Genomic DNA, 19,698 nt, shown 5'->3' on the forward strand with positions numbered 1-19,698 from the left:
CGAGAAATTAGTTCTTCTTGCAGCTGTCAAAATGCACGAAGAAAGGCTTGGCGAGAGTCTGAACTCAATACCACTCTCAGGTGATACCAGTGATACAATGGTCGTCTGACGTGAAAAATTAATTGCTACCATGTCTTGATGAGAGTATTGAGGTCGGAAATCTTCCCCAGGTACTTGATTTTTCACACGCTTCTGTTATGAAAATGAAATGCGCGAGGACTTCCTGTTCTGTAAAGCTCTCAAAGAGGGTACTACAGGCAAAGATATTTTATTCCTTGTGAGTTCTTTTTTCTTTTGTTGACGACAATCTGTCATGGACAAATTGTGTCGGTACATGTACCGATGCGGCGGCAGCATTTACTGGGACTAAAAAGGGGTTCAAGTGAGTTTGTGCTGTTTCTCCTTCTGTAAAATTCACACATTGCATCATACACTGGGAGGCACTGGCTTATAAAGTAATACAATCGGAATCAGTAAAGTGCTGAACGTTGCAGTCAGTATCGTAAATTTTGTGAAAGCACGAACTTTGAACAGTAAGCTATTTTCCATCCTTTGCGAGGAGATGCGTTCTGCACATGATTTACACGGAGGTTCGTTGATTGTCTCGTGGTAAAGTTCTCCGCCGCGTTGTCGATCTGAAGGATGAACTTTGCATTTTTCTTTGGGACACATCCTACTCTCGCGGCTCTGTTTCTGTATGAAAAATGGCTTCTAATGTTGTGCTGCCTGGCCAACTGTTTTGAGAAACTGAGTGATTCTAACATATCACTTCAAGGCTGAAATAATATCATCTTTCTAAGGAAGAAATGCTTGCTTTTAAGAGAAGACTTGAACTTTGAAAAACATAGCTGGAGAAGGGCAACTGCGAGATGATATTTTTGTCTGAATTATTCGTGATGGAAAATGAGTTGAATGTAGGCAAAATTAGTAGAATTGGCGTGGTACATCTCTAAACCTTCGTCAACATTTCTAGGATATGAAACTTCCTGGAAGATTGAAACTGTGTGCCGGACCGAGATTCGAACTTGGGACATTTCCTTTCGCGGGCAAGTTCTTTCACTGAGCTACCCAAGCAGATTCACGCCCCGACCTCACGGCTTTACTTCCGCCAGTACCTCATATCACACCTTCCAGAACTCAGCTCAGTCGGTAGAGCACTTGCCTGCGAAAGGCAAAGGTTCCGACTTCGAGTCTCGGTCCGGCACAAAGTTACAATCTACCACGAAGTTTCATGTAAGTGCTCACTCCTCTGCAGAGTGAAAATTTCATTCTAAATTCGGGGTTAAATTTCTAGAAGCTTCGTCTGATTATGAGTGGATCCATAAGCCGTTCGACACTTATCATAACAGACCGCTACTGAGACTTTTGTCAAGAGCAGAACATGAGGAGCTAATAGAACTCTCAAATGATATAACATTTCGAAATGAATTTAAATCGCAGTCCCACGAACATTTCTGTGTGCAGACTCCATATGATTGCCCCAATTTAGCAATAAGAGCAGTGGATTTGTGACTGCCCTACGCATCAACTTGGTTCAAAATGGTTCAAATGACTCTGAGCACTATGGGACTTAACATCTATGGTCATCAGTCCCCTAGAACTTAGAACTACGTAAACCTAACTAACCTAAGGACAGCACACAACACCCAGTCATCAGCATCAACTTGCTTTTGTGAGTCAACGTATTCCGCAATGCGATTAATCAAGACGAAATATCGGTCTCGACTGCAGGTAGAAGGGGATCTGCTAGCCGCCGTTTCAGAAATACAACAAAGACTGGAGCTGCTTTCTTCACATATTGAAGCACACACATGTGCAAATGTCAGAATATTTCCGAATTTAGAACCGTGTACATTTTTACTCATGTTTATCTCCTTTTTGGATGACCAGTTTAACTCTTAACACTTTTTAATATGCCATTTAGATTTTGACTACTGTTGTCATTTGTTCGTCGCCATCTTTCAAATATTAAAACGTTCTAAATGATTTAGAAGTAATATAGATGGAAACAGTTAACTTCAACCACGTAACTAATTTGTGAAAAAAAAAGAAAAGAAGACTGCGCACACAGCCATGGTTATTTATAAACTAGTTGTAATTGTTAAATTTCCTTGCCTTTGTTTGAAGGACACTAGTTATTATAATTATTATTGCAACTGATAGTTGCAAAAATTACAGAGACATCGTGAGCCGGGTTTGTGCCAAGTATGAGATGGTTGAGGAAGGAAAGACAAGTATGGATGGCAGGGTGGTGGGGCAACATAATTTATGTTTCAGAAAGGGGGCACTACGGAAAAAGTTTGAAAAGTCCTGTGTTAGATGACCTTGCTGGAAAAAGGAGATGAACTGCGCTTTCTTTTTTTTTTTTCCTTTTTTTAAAAAAAAATCATGAACACTTCGCACCTCCAAAGACCTACTGTTCAATGCTGCTAGCTGAGGGATAAATTATTTCGCTTACTATCGTCTTGGTATCCCGTCAGGTCCAATGGGCTTCAGGTGCTTTTCTATCCCATAGTCACTTATTTCGATATCAGCCACTTTGTCCTTTGTGTAACGATTTGGAGGAGGAACTACAGGGCGATCTTCCTCTACGAAACATTTTTGAAAAAGGACATTTAGCATTTCGGACTTTCCAGTGTCGTTCTCCGTTTGGGTCTTTTCCGTCCCTCACAACTTTGCTCGGCACATACCACTCTAAAGCGTATTACTGTAGAATGCTCAAGAACTGTGTCCATTGATACTCAACGTAGTTAGTGCTGGAGAGGAATTACTCGTGCTGATCGCTAAGATTATCTGAAATGTTTCTCGTCGCTCGTGCTAGCTAAAAGATCGTACTACATTTCTTTGTGTTACTATTTACAGCCTAATTCAGTGTTGCTGTAACTGTTTTACGATCACTGAAAGCCTGTTTTACGTTAAATGCATCGAAAAGTTGGGTTCTGTTTGTCACCGACAGATCTAAGATGTTATCTTCACGAGTTGCTTCTCTGATTAACCGCTCTAAATAATTTTCGAATGAGGCGTTTAAAACACGATTCCCTGTCCCTCTGCCAGCCCTAATCACTTGAGTCTCCCCGTCTATCTCGTAAGTTGAAGTCTCCACTTAAACTACACTCCTGGAAATGGAAAAAAGAACACATTGACACCGGTGTGTCAGACCCACCATACTTGCTCCGGACTCTGCGAGAGGGCTGTACAAGCAATGATCACACGCACGGCACAGCGGACACACCAGGAACCGCGGTGTTGGCCGTCGAATGGCGCTAGCTGCGCAGCATTTGTGCACCGCCGCCGTCAGTGTCAGCCAGTTTGCCGTGGCATACGGAGCTCCATCGCAGTCTTTAACACTGGTAGCGTGCCGCGACAGCGTGGACGTGAACCGTATGTGCAGTTGACGGACTTTGAGCGAGGGCGTATAGTGGGCATGCGGGAGGCCGGGTGGACGTACCGCCGAATTGCTCAACACGTGGGGCGTGAGGTCTCCACAGTACATCGATGTTGTCGCCAGTGGTCGGCGGAAGGTGCACGTGCCCGTCGACCTGGGACCGGACCGCTGCGACGCACGGATGCACGCCAAGACCGTAGGATCCTACGCAGTGCCGTAGGGGACCGCACCGCCACTTCCCAGCAAATTAGGGACGCTGTTGCTCCTGGGGTATCGGCGAGGACCATTCGCAACCGTCTCCATGAAGCTGGGCTACGGTCCCGCACACCGTTAGGCCGTCTTCCGCTCACGCCCCAACATCGTGCAGCCCGCCTCCAGTGGTGTCGCGACAGGCGTGAATGGAGGGACGAATGGAGACGTGTCGTCTTCAGCGATGAGAGTCGCTTCTGCCTTGGTGCCAATGATGGTCGTATGCGTGTTTGGCGCCGTGCAGGTGAGCGCCACAATCAGGACTGCATACGACCGAGGCACACAGGGCCAACACCCGGCATCATGGTGTGGGGAGCGATCTCCTACACTGGCCGTACACCACTGGTGATCGTCGAGGGGACACTGAATAGTGCACGGTAAATCCAAACCGTCATCGAACCCATCGTTCTACCATTCCTAGACCGGCAAGGGAACTTGCTGTTCCAACAGGACAATGCACGTCCGCATGTATCCCGTGCCACCCAACGTACTCTAGAAGGTGTAAGTCAACTACCCTGGCCAGCAAGATCTCCGGATCTGTCCCCCATTGAGCATGTTTGGGACTGGATGAAGCGTCGTCTCACGCGGTCTGCACGTCCAGCACGAACGCTGGTCCAACTGAGGCGCCAGGTGGAAATGGCATGGCAAGCCGTTCCACAGGACTACATCCAGCATCTCTACGATCGTCTCCATGGGAGAATAGCAGCCTGCATTGCTGCGAAAGGTGGATATACACTGTACTAGTGCCGACATTGTGCATGCTCTGTTGCCTGTGTCTGTGTGCCTGTGGTTCTGTCAGTGTGATCATGTGATGTATCTGACCCCAGGAATGTGTCAATAAAGTTTCCCCTTCCTGGGACAATGAATTCACGGTGTTCTTATTTCAATTTCCAGGAGTGTATATTGCTGCCAGGAAATTTACGCGAAATATTCTCCAAGTTCCCTCTCAGATGTTCCGCCACTACTCCTTCTAAGGCAGGGGTCTATAAAAGCAATCTCTAATAGTTGTCTTTACTGAAATTATTTCGCAGTCGGAATCTGCACGAATCTCACTGGATACCATAGAATCGCTCCAAGTCGGCCATTCCCACATTGTGGACACACCCAGAAGTAAATTCATTCTGAGTATCACTTGACAGATAGTGCACTTGCAACCGCTTTTCATCTTCACAAAAGGAAGACTTGCGGTCCAGACTGTGTACCAATTATGTTCCTTTCAGAGTATGATGATCCAATAGCTCCATACTTAACAATCACATAGAACCGCTCACTTCACGATGAACCCGTACCCAAAGACTGGAAAGTTGCACAGGTCACACCAATATTCGAGAAAGGTAGTAACAGTAATCCACTAAATTACACGTCCCTGTCATTAACGTCGATATGCAGCAGGATTTCGGAACATACATTGTGTTCGAACATTATGAATTACCTCTAAGAGAACGGTCTATTGACACATAGTCAACACGGATTCAGAAAACATCGTTCTTGTGAAACACTACTAGCTCTTTACTCACACGAAGTTTTGAGTGCTATTGACAAGGGATTTCGAATTGATTTCGTGTTTTTAGATTTCCAGAAAGCTTTTGACATTGGTACCACACAATCGGCTTGTAGCAAAATTGCGTGCTTCTAGAAATTGTCTCAGGTGACTGGATTTGTGATTTCCTGTCAGAGAGATCACAGTTCGTAGAAACAGAAGGAAAGTAATCGAGTAAAACAGAAGTGATTTCTGGCGTTCCCCAAGGTATAGGCCTGCTGCTGTTCCTTATCTATATAAACGATTTACGAGACAATCTGAGTAGCCGTCTTAGATTGTTTGCAGATGATGCTGTCGTTTATCCTCTAGCCAACAGAAGATCAAAACAAATCGCAAAACAGATTTAGAAAAGATATCTGTATGGTGCGAAAATTGGCAATTGACTCTAAATAATGAAAAGTTTAAGGTCATCCACATGAGTCCTAAAAGGAATCCATTAAACTTCGGTTACACGATAAATCAGTCAAATCTAAAGGCCGTAAATGGAACTAAATACCTAGGAACTGCAGTTACGAGCAACTTAAATTAGAAAGAACACATAGAAAATGTTGTTGGGAAGGCAAACCAACGACTGCATTTTATTCACAGAACACTTAAAAGATGCGACAGATATACTAAAGACTGTACCTACTCTACGCTTGTCCGTCTTCTTTTGAAAAAGAGTGATGATGCGCTGTGTGAGATTCTTTGCAGACAGCATAACGGAGTACATCGAGAAAGTTCAAAGAAGAGGAGAACATTTTGTATTATTTCGAAATGGGGGAGAGAATGTAACTGACACAATCCAGGATTGGGGGTGGACAAAATTAAAACGAAAACGTTTCTCGTTGCAGCTTAATCTTCTCACGAAATTTCATTCAACAACTTTCTCCTCCGAATGCAAAAATACTTTGTTGACGCTGACCTACATAGGGAGAAACGATCATCATTATAAAGGAAGGTCCGCAGCTCGTGGTCGTGCGGTAGCGTTCTCGCTTCCCGCGCCCGGGTTCCCGGGTTCGATTCCCGGCGGGGTCAGGGATTTTCTCTGCCTCGTGATGACTGGGTGTTGTGTGCTGTCCTTAGGTTAGCTAGGTTTAAGTAGTTCTCAGTTCTAGGGGACTGATGACCATAGATGTTAAGTCCCATAGTGCTCAGAGCCAGCCATAAAGTAAGAGAAATCAGAGCTCGCACGGAAACATATGGGTGTTCGTTTATGGGTGTTCGTTTTTTCCGCGCGCTGTTCGAGATTGGATTAATAGCGAATTATTGTGAAGGGGGTTCGATTAACCCTCTGCCAGGCACCGAAGGTATCCATGTAGATGTAGATGTAGAAGAGCTGTAACATTCCCAAGAAATTTCTGTTATCTGAATATCCAGTTTTCTGTCAAGGGGACCATCAGACCTTAATCCCAGATTTTGGTTAGTCTCAGGTAAGTTGCAGAGGGACCTGTGCTGAGTACTGACAAGCGGCTTTTCATTCGACGGCTCCTAGTTTCCGAGAAAATCGACGTTGAAGTTTTATGCGTACCTCCTATACCCGTAACGTTAATCATATTCTGATCACGTGAGCGTAACGTAGGGGCTAAGGTTACGACTACCACGCTATCGGTATGGGTTCAAATCCTGCTCGTGTACTTCTTTATTTTTTTTTTTCAAATTCACCTTACAGCATATCATTAAATAGTATATGTCACGCAAATTTATTTAAAGCAGTTTGTGGCCCCGTGTCGGACAAGATAAGCCGCCTGCTGAGGCGACACAAGATCAAATGAATCTTCAGACCTTCGACAAAAATCCGTTAGTTAGTGAGACCAGTGTCAGATGCATCAGGTCTCAGGAAAGGTGGTATCTACAACGTGTCTTGCACGTGTGGTCAGTCTTACGTCGGACAAGCTGCGCGCGTTGTGGAATAATGCGTGAAGGAGCATGAAATGTTTATCGCTTACACTACCTTGAGAAATCTGCTTTAGCTGATCATGCTTGAGAAAATCGACGAAACATCCGTTGTGACTCGCACTAAAGGCTTCTGGGATTGTGTCGTTAAAGAAGCCACTGGAACGAATCACCTATAACACCGTAAATGATATACGATGTGGGATCCAGTGAATGCGCTGTTGAAGCGGGCACATCGAACGCCGATTCAACTTACTCCCAAGCATGGCGATGCCGCAGGCAAAATGACGTCACAGCCTGCAGGTCGTGTATAAATAAGAGGCGTACCAGCAACCTACTGGCAGCCGGCCGGTGTGGAGAGCGGTTCTAGGCGCTTCAGTCTGGAACCGCGCGACTGCTACGGTCGCAGGCTCGAATCCTGCCTCGGGCATGGATGTGTGTGATGTCCTTAGGTTAGTTAGGTTTAAGTAGTTCTAAGTTCTAGGGGACTGATGACCTCAGATGTTAAGTCCCATAGTGCTCAGAGCCATTTGTTAAGTCCCATAGAGCTCAGAGCCATTTGAACCTACTGGCAGTCATACCACTCGACAATGGCTAAGGAGGGCTTGACCGAAAGCTCGTTTAATTTTAATCGCTTGAAGCGGCTAAAAACCCGGGAACTTTCTATTCAATGGTATAACCAAATTTTTCTTCTTTTCCAAAACTGAAATGTTCTTGAGTATTGGATTTTTCTTGAAAAATGAGCTTTCTCATTTTATGCTGAAAATCGTGTTTTAAACTGAAAATCTTTTTTAAGTCAATTGACTTCTTTAAAACTAACGTGCAAATTTGCGGTCTCACGTTACGGCTACATGTAGGTAATTCTTGAGTTTCTGCACTGGCTTGACATTTGTCGGTTCAACAATCTTGCAGAAGATGGTGACTTAGAAACTCCTGCAGGCTTGGGTTGTTGCCTTCACTGGGGGTAACGGACTGAGGACCACAACAACAGCACTCTACATCCCAAATACCGTATTTGTAACTCTCAACTATACTTGTATAATTTTTGACGTCCTGCAGCTCCGAATGACTGCCAGACTCCACCAGGCTTCTCACACTGGAGCCATTAGCAACGATGTATACGCATAGTACCAAATTTAATTTTCCAGGACCATAACAAGCATTATGCAAGTTCCGTATATCTATCCTGCCAGGGTCAAACGACGCGTCAGCTGCGAGGTCGTAACAAAGAGATAAGCAGCAGCTAGGTCGCGGCTGCACATTCGGAAAGAATCAGTCGAGACATTCACTTACATCTGTACTCTGCAAGCTAGCTTACGGTGTGTGGTGGAGGGTATTTGTGCTACCACTATTCCCCTCCCCCCTCTTTCCTGTTCTATTCGTGAGTGGTGCTTGGAAAAAATGACGATCGACAAAGCTCCACGTAAGCTCTAATTTGACTGATTTTCTTACGGTGGTCATTTCGCCACATGTATGTGAGACTAAGTAATACGTTGTTTGTCTCTTCTCGGAACGTTCGTTTTCGGAATTTTAATGCAAAACTTCTCTGTGATGCACAACACTCCTCTTGTAGCGTCTGGCACTTGAATTTGATGAACATCTCATTTACACTTACAAGAAGACCATACGACAATCGGATTTTTGTAATTTTTTTTAATATTCGTGGTACGTGAAGTTCAGAACTCAAATATGAATATGTTATTTCAGTGCTTGTGTTGTTCAGAAAACGAACGCTGCATTGTTCTTCTGAACAATGCAGGCACTGCAATGTCGTTTTTATTCCCCGACACCCGGCAAGAGATGTTGAAATAAAATGTCTCACCTGAACGGCAATATACATAATGAACGTTCGAATACAGGTTGTCGACTGCGGTTGACGACCTGTGGAAATTTAGTCTGCCCGGGGAGTGTGCTCGGATAGCCTAGTGGTAAGGTGACCGCTTGTGACGAGCTAGAAATCTGGATTCGAGTCCCGATGCGGCACAAATTGTCACTGTCGCTATTCCATTATACAGATGATAGTTGCCCATATTCGCAAATGCGATATTGTTTCAGGTATGAAACTGATCGATGCAGCTCTCAAAAATTCTGTAGAAAATCGACGTTTAAGTTTTCCGAGTGTCTTTAATACATAAAACACAATCTTTATTATTACAGGCTGCGTGTGTCTGTCGTAGAACACTCGCTTGCAGTGTGAGCAGCCTGGTTTCAATTCCCGGCCGCGGCAAAATTTTAAAGAAAGGTGCATGTTATACAAGCATTTACAAGAAGTATAAAATACATGAAGATAAAAAAATTAATTTGTGATTTTTAAAATTTAACCAAACTTCATTAACAATATTTTATAAAAGATCAGTAATTAAGAATTTATACTGGCAAAGAAAACTGGAATTTGAGTGCGATACGTAATTAGAAACAAAAAAAATTAAATGTTTCATAAAAAATTACAATCAGATATGTGCTAATTAGCGTATATTTGATGACTTTGATATATAAATGACATAGGTATTCGAACTGAACGGGAAAAATGAAAAACATAATGACCGAAACGAGACTCGAACCAGTGATCCGACGACTACCAGTCTCGAGCCTGGTCAACTTTTCATTTCTTGAATGAATTTTACGCCTCACAGATTTGCCCGCGGAACTTGCACCTATGTTTAAAAATGTGCGTCTACCAGGAATCGAACGCAGGCCTCATACATGACAGGCAAAAATTCTAGGTTGTTATTCAAATTGTTTGAAGTAAAAATAAACTGGAAATTGAATTTTCGCCCAGCTCTATTATTTCATGCTTCACTGAAATTCTCAAACAGTATGGATCTTTGTTTTAAAACTTTATTTCGCTAATTGTTGTTAACCTTTGTTAATAATATCATTTTTAAATAGGAAGTGATGTACAAGAACGGTCCAGAATCTGAAAATATCTTTTAGCTCAATCTTAGCAGTACCAGTGCATTTTCCATAATGTGTGCACAGAGAGAAGGTGTACTCTATGACCACCACAAAAATTTGAACAAAAGAGATTTCCCTAATTATCGTTAACGTTTATTCACAGCATACTTTTTAAAGATATGTAGATGTGTAAGAACGGTCCTGAACTTGAAAATATGAATGACATTTGTTGCGGAAAGTCACATTTACTACTAACAAGTAAGAGTTACGTTTTTGTTAATTTGAACTGAACAATTGAAAACTGTACAGAACGTGGTATAAGAAATCATTAAAAACAATAAACTTTTTTCAAAATTATAAAATATAAAATACGTGACAAGATTACAATAGTCCCAAAAGGTAGGCATAAAATACCCCATTTGGTACTGTGAGGCCTACAGATACTCGGAAAATTTCAAAGTTGATTTCCTCGAGAACCTTTACTATTGCATCGAACTACTGTGGGTGATAAGACAGTCCTGAACTTCATGTAGGTACCGTAAATAAAAAAAAAAATTACAAAAATCCGATTGCCGTGTGGCCTCGTAAAACCCGCCCGGATAGATGCGAGAGTCTGCACGCGGCATCCCTGTTTCTGGGAGACGCATCGGCTCCGGATCGAATCTGCCCGGCGGGTTGGTGACGATAGCCGGAGTGCCAGTCAGCCTGGATGAGCTTTCTAGGCGGTGTCCCACATGGACTGGTCCACGTCCCACCTCAGATACGCGATTCATAAACATTTAGAAAATATTCTCACACTTTCGCAGGGGATAACAGCAGCCCCAGACAGATGGAGTACACAAAATACAAAAATGGTCAAATGGCTCTAAGCATTGTGGGACTTAACTTCTGAGGTCATCAGTCCCCTAGAACTCTTGTTGTGTTGTGGTATTCAGTCCTGAGACTACTCTATCCTGTGCAAGCTTCTTCATCTCCCAGTACCTACTGCAACCTACAACCTTCTCAATCTGTTTAGTGTATTCATCTCTTGGCCTCCATCTACGATTTTTACCCTCCACGCTGCCCTCCAATACTAAACTGGTGATTTCTCTATGCCTCAGAATATGTCTTACCAACCGATCCCTACTTCTAGCCAAGTTGTGCCACAAATTTCTCTTCTCCCCAGTTCTATTCAATACCTCCTCATTAGTTATGTGATCTACCCATCTTATCTTCAGCATCATTCTGTAGTACCACATTTCGAAAGCTTCTCTTCTATTTCTGTCTAAACTATTAATGACCATGTTTCACTTCCATACGTGGCTACACTCCATACAAATGCTTTCAGAAAAAGACTTCCTAACACTTAAATCTATACTCGATGTTAACAAATTTCTCTTCTTCAGAAATGCATTCCTTGCCAATACCAGTCTAATTTCTATATCCTCTCTACTTCGACCATCATCAGTTATTTTGCTCCCCAAATAGCAACACTCCTTTACTACTTTAAGTGTCTCATTTCCTAATCTAATACCCTCAGCATCACGCGACTTAATTCGACTACATTCCATTATCCTCGTTTTGCTTTTGTTGATGTTCATCTTATATCCTCCTTTCAAGACACTGTACATTCCATTCAACTGCACTTCCAAGTCCTTTGCTGTCTCTGACAGAATTACAATGTCATCGGCGAACCTCAAAGTTTTTATTTCTTCTCCGTGGATTTTAATACCTACTCCGAATTTTTCTTTTGTTTTCTTTACTGCTTGCTCAATATACAGATTGAATAACATCAGGAAGAGGCTACAACCCTCTCTCACTCTTTACCAATCACTGCCTCCCTTTCACGCCCCTCGACTCTTATAACTGCCATCTGGTTTCTTTACAAATTGTAAATAGCCTTTCGCTCCCTGTATTTTACCCCTGCCACCTTCAGAATTTGAAAGAGAGTATTCCAGTCAACATTGCCAAATGCTTTCTCTAGTTCTACAAATGCTAGAAACGTAGGTTTGCCTTTCCTTGATCTAGTTCTAAGATAAGTTGTAGGGTCAGTATTACCTCACGTGTTCCAATATTTCTACGGAATCCAAACTGATCTTCCCCGAGGTCGGCTTCTACCAGTTTTTCCATTCGTCTGTAACGAATTCGCGTTAGTATTTTGCATCCGTGACTTATTAAACTGATGTCCGGTAATTTTCACATCTGTCAACACCTGCTTTCTTTGGGATTGGAATTATTATATTCTTCTTGAAGTCTGAGGGTATTTCGCCTGTCTCATACATCTTGCTCACCACATGGTAGAGTTTTGTCAGGACTGGCTCTCCCAAGGCTGTCAGTAGTTGTAATGGAATGTTGTCTACTCCTGGGGCATTGTTTCGACTCAGTTCTTTCAGTCCTCTGTCAGACTCTTCACGCAGTATCATATCTCGCATTTCATCTTCATCTACATCCTCTTCAATTTCCATAATATTGTCCTTAAGTACATCGCCCTTATATAGACCCTCTATATACTCCTTCCACCTTTCTGCTTTTCCTTCTTTGCTTAGAACTGGGTTTCCATCTGAGCTCTTGATATTCATACAAGTGGTTCTCTTTTCTCCAAAAGTCTCTTTAATTTTCCTGTAGGCAGTATCGATCTTACCTCTAGTGAGATTAGCCTCTACATCCTTACATTTATCCTCTAACCATCCCTGCTTAGCCATTTTGCACTCCTGTCGATCTCATTTTTGAGACGTTTGTATTCCTTTTTGCCTGCTCAATTACTGCATTTTTATATTTTCTCCTTTCATCAATTAAATTCAATATTTCTTCTGTTACCCAAGGATTTCTATTATCTACTTGATCCTCTGCTGCCTTCACTACTTCATCTCTCAAAGCTACCCATTCTTCTTCTACTGTATTTCTATCTCCCATTCCTATCAGTTGTTCCCTTATGCTCTCCCTGAAACTCTGTACAACCTCTGGTTTAGTCAGTTTCTCCAGGTCCCATCTCCTTGAAGTCCCACCTTTTTGCAGTTTCTTCAGTTTTAATCTACAGTTCATAACCAATAGATTGTGGTCAGAGTCCACATCTGCCTCTGGAAATGTCTTACAATTTAAAACCTGGTTCCTAAATCTCTGTCTTACCATTATATAATCTATCTGAAACATGTCAGTAGTTCTAAGTTCTAGGGGACTGATGACCATAGATGTTTAGTCCCATAGTGCTCAGAGCCATTTGAACCATTTGAACATGTCAGTATCTCCAGGCTTCTTCCATGTATACAACCTTCTTTTGTGATTCTTGAACCAAGTGTTAGCTATGATTAAGTTATGCTCTGTGCAAATTTCTACCAGACGGCTTTCTCTTTCATTTCTTAACCCCAATCCATATTCACCTACTATGTTTCCTTCTCTGCCTTTTCGTACTCTCGAATTCCAGTCACCCATGACTATTAAATTTTCGACTCCCTTCACTATCTGAATAATTTCTTTTATCTCATCATACATTTCATCAATTTCTTCATTCTCTGCAGAGCTAGCTGGCATATAAACTTGTACTACTGTAGTAGGCATGAGCTTCGTGTCTATTTTAGCCACAATAATGTGTTCACTATGCTGTTTGTAGTAGCTTACCCGCACTCCTATTTTTTTATTCATTATTAAACCTACTCCTGCATTACCCCTATCTGATTTTGTATTTATAACCCTGTATTCGCCTGACCAAAAGTTTTGTTCCTTCTGCCACCGAACTTCACTAATTCCTACTATATCTAACTTTAACCTATCCATTTCCCTTTTTAAATTTTCTAACGTACCTGCTCGATTAAGGGATCTGACATTCCATTCTCCGATCCGTAGAACGCCAGTTTTCTTTCTCCTGATAACGACGTCCTCCTGAGTAGTCCCCGCCGGGACATCGAATGGGGGACTATTTTACCTCCGGAATATTTTACCCAAGAGGACGCCATCGTCATTTAACCATACAGTAAAGCTGCACGCCCTCGGGAAAAATTACGGCTGTAGTTTCCACTTGCTTTCAGCCGTTCGCAATACCAGCACAGCAAGGCCGTTTTGGTTAGTGTTACAAGGCCAGATCAGTCAATTATCCAGACTGTTGCCTCTGTAACTACTGAAAAGGCTGCTGCCCCTCTTCAGGAACCACACGTTTGTCTGGCCTCTCAACAGATACCCCTCCGTTGTGGTTGTACCTACGGTACGGCTATCTGTATCGCTGAGGCAAGCAAGCCTCCCCACCAACGGCAAGGTCCATGGTTCTTGGGAGGAGAACTTAGAACAACTTAAACCTAACTAACCTATCACACACATCCATGCCTGAGGCAGGATTCGAACCTGCGACCGTAGCGGTCGCGCGGTTCCAGACTGTAGCGCCTAGAACCGCTCGGCCACCACGGCCGGCCACAAATTACATGCCGGAAAGAAATGGAAGATTAGAGTTTAACGTGCCATCGACATCGAGGTCATTAGAGACTGATTACAAGCTCGAAATGTTTCAGGGATGGGGAAGGAAATCGGCTGTGCTATTTTGAAGGATCCATCCCAGGTTTTGCCTGGAGCAGAATTGTAAGACTACTGAAGGCTATCACAGACCATCAAATGCAAATGTAGACTACGCTGGTTTTCCCAGTAGACTTAGTTAATATCCTACTCGCATTACCTGTAAGTTAGTTGTGTTGTACACCTATCGGGCGTTACCCCATTTCGGTCTCTTTGATTACATATGCGATCTGTGTTACTAAATTCCTCTCGAAGCTGGGAGTGTTGAACCATCTAGAAATTGAGTGAGGATATACGAAGTGCCGCGTCACACACGGAACATTATCAAGCTATCAACATTCTTCAAATTGCGTCATCGTTTGGAAATGTGAAAATTGTACAGTACAAGGACAATCGAAAACGAGACAGAAGCTACGTGTGAGTACTGTGGAATCACGCATATACTATGATGCAGTGGCTGCTTATCTACGATATAAGTGTAGACTCTGTCCACTGTCCATCAAAAGTGTGCTTCAGGAACCATAACAGAGATCAGGAAACATTTCGCAGATCACTTCTGAAACAACTAATGAAGACATCCAGCCACTCTTTAGTATTAACATTGCCAAATCTAAAAATTAACGTGCTGACGATTACTCTTAGGTGTTTTAACGTTGTTATTACTGGATCTCTTTGCCTGTTTATGCGCAATACGCTACATTTGTTTACGTTGAGGTCAACTGCCCGTCTTTGCGCCTATCCTATATCCTCTGCAGGTCTTATTGGTCAGGGCGTTTCAGAGATATTCGTGCCATTTCATAAGACTATGTCTTGTACATGAATGAAGATAGAACTAAAATGTTCTCCATTTCTGTAATATGATATTTTTCTTGCATCTCGAGCTAAAATTGCTGCTTGTCTTTCCAACATACACTGCATTACAGCTCTGGGATTTGAGTTAGTGTATGTCTGATTCTTGCACTTTGGCTCTCTTGGGCGTTGAAATGTTTCACTGTGTTGGAAGGGCGTTGTCTTTTTTTTTTTTTTTTTTTTTTTTATATTCTTGCTTTCTCTGGAAGCTCTTAGCAAGCAGGACATCGCTCTCTCGGCAGTACTGTAAAAGCAATTTTTTTTTCTTTTTATCTCTCTCCACTGCTGCCGTCAGATTTTTTAACATACAGAGAATTTCATTTACTGAAGTTGCATGCTTCCTCCTATTGAGTTAATCTGTACTTCAGACGCCAAAAAGACAGTGATGCAGTTACACAGTGTGCCCCCACTTAACCCACATGTACTTCGCACTAAGTTGCCTTATTCTGCTTTATTTCCCTCTAAATCATGTTTGACGGTGTGGAGACATGGAGAGTGTCCTCCCCGTTTGAAAAGATTCCCCTTTTGAAAAGACGCATTTGTGTGAACCATTCGGATTCTATCGGCAATACAGGGTAGTCCACTGATAGTGACCGGTCCAAATATCTCACGAAATAAACATCAAACGAAAAAACTACAAAGAACGAAACTCGTCTAGCTTGAAGGGGGAAACCAGATGGCACTATGGTTGGCCCGCTGGATGGTGCTGTCATAGGTCACACGGATATCAACTGCGTTTTTTTAAAATATGAACCCCCATTTTTTATAACATATTCGTGTAGTACGTAAAGAAATGTGAACGTTTTAGTTGGACCACTTTTTTCGCTTTGTGATAGATGGCGCTGTAGTAGTCACAAACGTATAAGTACGTGGTATCACGTAACATTCCGCCAGTGCGGACGGTATTTGCTTCGTGATACATTACCCGTGTTAAAATGGACCGTTTACCAATTGCGGAAAAGGTCGATATCGTGTTGATGTATGGCTATTGTGATCAAAATGCCCAACGGGCGTGTGCTATGTATGCTGCTCGGTATCCTGGACGACATCATGAAAGTGTTCGCCGGATAGTTACGTTATTTAAGGAAACAGGAAGTGTTCAGCCACATGTGAAACGTCACCCACGACCTGCAACAAATGACGATGCCTAAGTAGGTGTTTTAGCTGCTGTCGCGGCTAATCCGTACATCAGTAGCAGACAAACTGCGCGAGAATCGGGAATCTCAGAAACGTCGGTGTTGAGAATGTTACATCAACATCGATTGCACCCGTACCATATTTCTATGCACCAGGAATTGCACGGCGACGGCTTTGAACGTCGTGTACAGTACTGCCACTGGGCACAAGAGAAATTACGGGACGATGACAGATTTTTTGCACGAGTTCTATTTAGCGACGAAGCGTCATTCACCAACAGCGGTAACTTAAACCGGCTTAATATGCACTATTGGGCAACGGAAATTCCACGATGGCTGCGACAAGTGGAAAATCAGCTACCTTGGCGGGTTAATGTATGGTGCGGCATTATTGGAGGAAAGATAATTGGCCCCCATTTTATCGATGGCAATCTAAATGGCGCAGTGTATGTTGATTTCCTACGTAATGTTCTACCAGTGTTACTACAAGATGTTTCACTGCATGACAGAATGGCAATGTACTTCCAACATGATGGAAGTCCGGCACATAGCTCGCGTGCGGTTTAAGCGGTATTGAATAGCATATTTCATGGCAGTGGATTGGTCGTCGGAGCACCATACCATGGCCCGCACGCTCACCAGATCTGACGTCCCCGGATTTCTTCCTGTGGGGAAAGTTGAAGGATATTTGCTATCGTGATCCACCGACAACGCCTGACAACATGCGTCAGCGCATTGTCAATGCATGTGCGCCTTACGAAAGGCGAACTACTTGCTGTTGAGAGGAATGTCGTTACGCGTATTGCCAAATGCATTGAGGTTGACGGACATCATTTTGAACATTCATTGCCGGCCGGGGTGGCCGAGCGGTTCTAGGCGCTACAGTCTGGAACTGCGCGACCGCTGCGGTCGCAGGTTCGAATCCTGCCTCGGGCATGGATGTGTGTGATGTCCTTAGTTAAGTTTAAGTAGTTCTAAGTTCTAGGGGACTGATGACAGAAGCTAAGTCCCACATTCTCAGAGCCATTTGAACCATTTTTTGAACATTTATTGCATTAATGTGGTATTTACAGGTAATCACGCTGTAACAGCATGCGTTCTCAGAAATGATAAGTTCACAAAGTTACATGTATCACATTGGAACAACCGAAATAAAACGTTCAACGTACGTACGTTCTGTATTTTAATTTAAAAAAGCTATCTGTTACCAACTATTCGTCTAAAATTATGAGCCATATGTTTATTACTATTACAGCGCCATCTGTCACAAAGCGAAAAAAGTGGTCCAACTAAAATATTCATATTTCATTACGTACTACACGAATATGTAATAAAAAATGGGGGTTCCTATTTTTAAAAAACGCAGTTGACATCCGTTTGACCTATGGCAGAGCCATCTAGCGGGCCAACCATAGCGCCATCTGGTTTCCCCCTTCAAGCTAGACAAGTTTCGTTCTTTGTAGTTTTTTCGTTTGACCCTTATATCTTGAGATATTTGGCCTGGTCACTATCAATGGACCACCCTGCCCACATGGGCAGTCAAATGAAAACGAGACAGATGAAAAAAATTAAGTATACTGTTTTTTATTTCAAAATAATCGCCGTAACTGTTAATACATCTATTCCTTGACGTGCGGGGTAGCCACGTGGTCAGACGCGCCTTGCCACGGTTCACGCGACTCCCCCCATCGGCGATTCCCGGCGGGGCCAGGGATTTTCACCTGCTTCGAGATGACTGGGTGTTTGTGTTGTTCTCATCATTTCATCATCATTCCTGAAAGTGGCGAGATTGGACTGGCAGAGGTTGGGAATTTGTTCAAAATGTTAAAATGTGTGTGCAGTCGTATGGGACTTAACTGCTAAGGTCATAAGTCCGTAAGCTTACACACTACTTAACCTAAATTATCCTAAGGACAAACACACACACCCATTCCCGAGGGAGGACTCGAACCTCCGCCGGGACCAGCCGCACAGTCCATGACTGCAGCGTCTAAGACCGCTCGGCTAATCCCGCGGGGCTGGGAATTTGTACGGGCGCTGATAACTGCGTAGTTGAGCGCCCCACAACCCAATCGTCATCTTCATCATCCCCCCATCGGAGGTTCGAGTCCTCCCTCGGGCATGGGTGTGTGTTGTCCTTAGCGTAAGTTAGTTTAAGATAGATTAAGTAGTGTGTAAGCCTAGGGACCGATGACCTCAGCAGTTCCCACAGGAACTTCCCACCACCATTTATTCTACTGTGAGACAGGTTGGTCAGTGCCCTCATGGAAAAATGTTTGCGGTTGCCTATAGAAATATGATTGTATCCTGGTCTGCGCCATTTCGTCTGAAGCAAATGTCTTTCGCGTGGGGAGGGGCCAAGTCGTAATGGAAACTATTGCAGCGTACTCAAAACAACCTTGGTAACACGTGGGCGAGCATTATCCTATCAAGGTTCTTTTGACTATCTGCAGAAGTTTCACTGGGAAGGCAGTACACTTCCTCCATTAAGTCCCGAACAACCCCATGCGATTTCCAAATTTCTGGGGCCCTAAAAAAGACATCCGTGGCCGTTCGTTTGCTTCAGATGAAGAGGTGGGGCGCCTGGATACAATTAAAGCTCTGTAGGCAACCGTAAACATTTTTCATGAAGGTATTGGCCGTATTGTTTCACAGTGCATTGCTACGGCGAATGCTTTTGAAATAGTAGACTGGTTATTACTTATTTCCCATCTGTCTCGTTTTCATTTGACTGCTCCTTACAGATTCGCCTTCGGTTCTGCGCAACGTGTTAAAGCAGGATGAGGGTAACAACTCCACAGATTTTCTTGCACTAAAAGGAAAATGTAAATAGGCACTAACAAGGAGACGGCACGACCGTGGGGTCGGGGATTTGTCCGAAATTTTGTGTGGTGAAAGAGGACCCCTGAACACCTCACGTGGTTAAAATATTAGGACGCACTACCCTGAAAATCCCGGGTAAAATCGATCCAAAGTTTCTTAGGTGCAGTGTGAGTATAAAATGTTAGCCCATAGCCGAGCCGCCGTCTGACATAGATGTTTAGGGCTCGGTCTCTTAACGCCAGAGGTCTCGGGTTCGATTCCTCCTCCGGCACTTTTTTTTTGCTTCTGTTTCATTTTCTTTTGTTATTCCACCAATTATTCAGAAAGTTTCCCAAACCTACATTATCTTTAATAAATTAGTTACATTATTGAATAAAAATTATTTTCTTTTTGTCCAACTACACAATTCATGGCGGTGGGTTTTCCATTTTTCATTGTAAAGTATGAGAAGAAACATTGGGTTTTTAATC

General features: G+C 43.1%; 1 protein-coding gene across 2 annotated transcripts in view; it reads left to right on the top strand.

Moving 5' to 3' along the window:
• The window catches only part of LOC126191459 (uncharacterized oxidoreductase YjmC-like), a 277,603-nt gene that overhangs the window by 199,033 nt on the left and 58,872 nt on the right, over window positions 1-19,698 (top strand). The window lies entirely within an intron of this gene.

This window comes from Schistocerca cancellata, chromosome 6 (genome assembly GCF_023864275.1).
Source record: "Schistocerca cancellata isolate TAMUIC-IGC-003103 chromosome 6, iqSchCanc2.1, whole genome shotgun sequence".
NCBI lineage: Eukaryota > Metazoa > Arthropoda > Insecta > Orthoptera > Acrididae > Schistocerca > Schistocerca cancellata.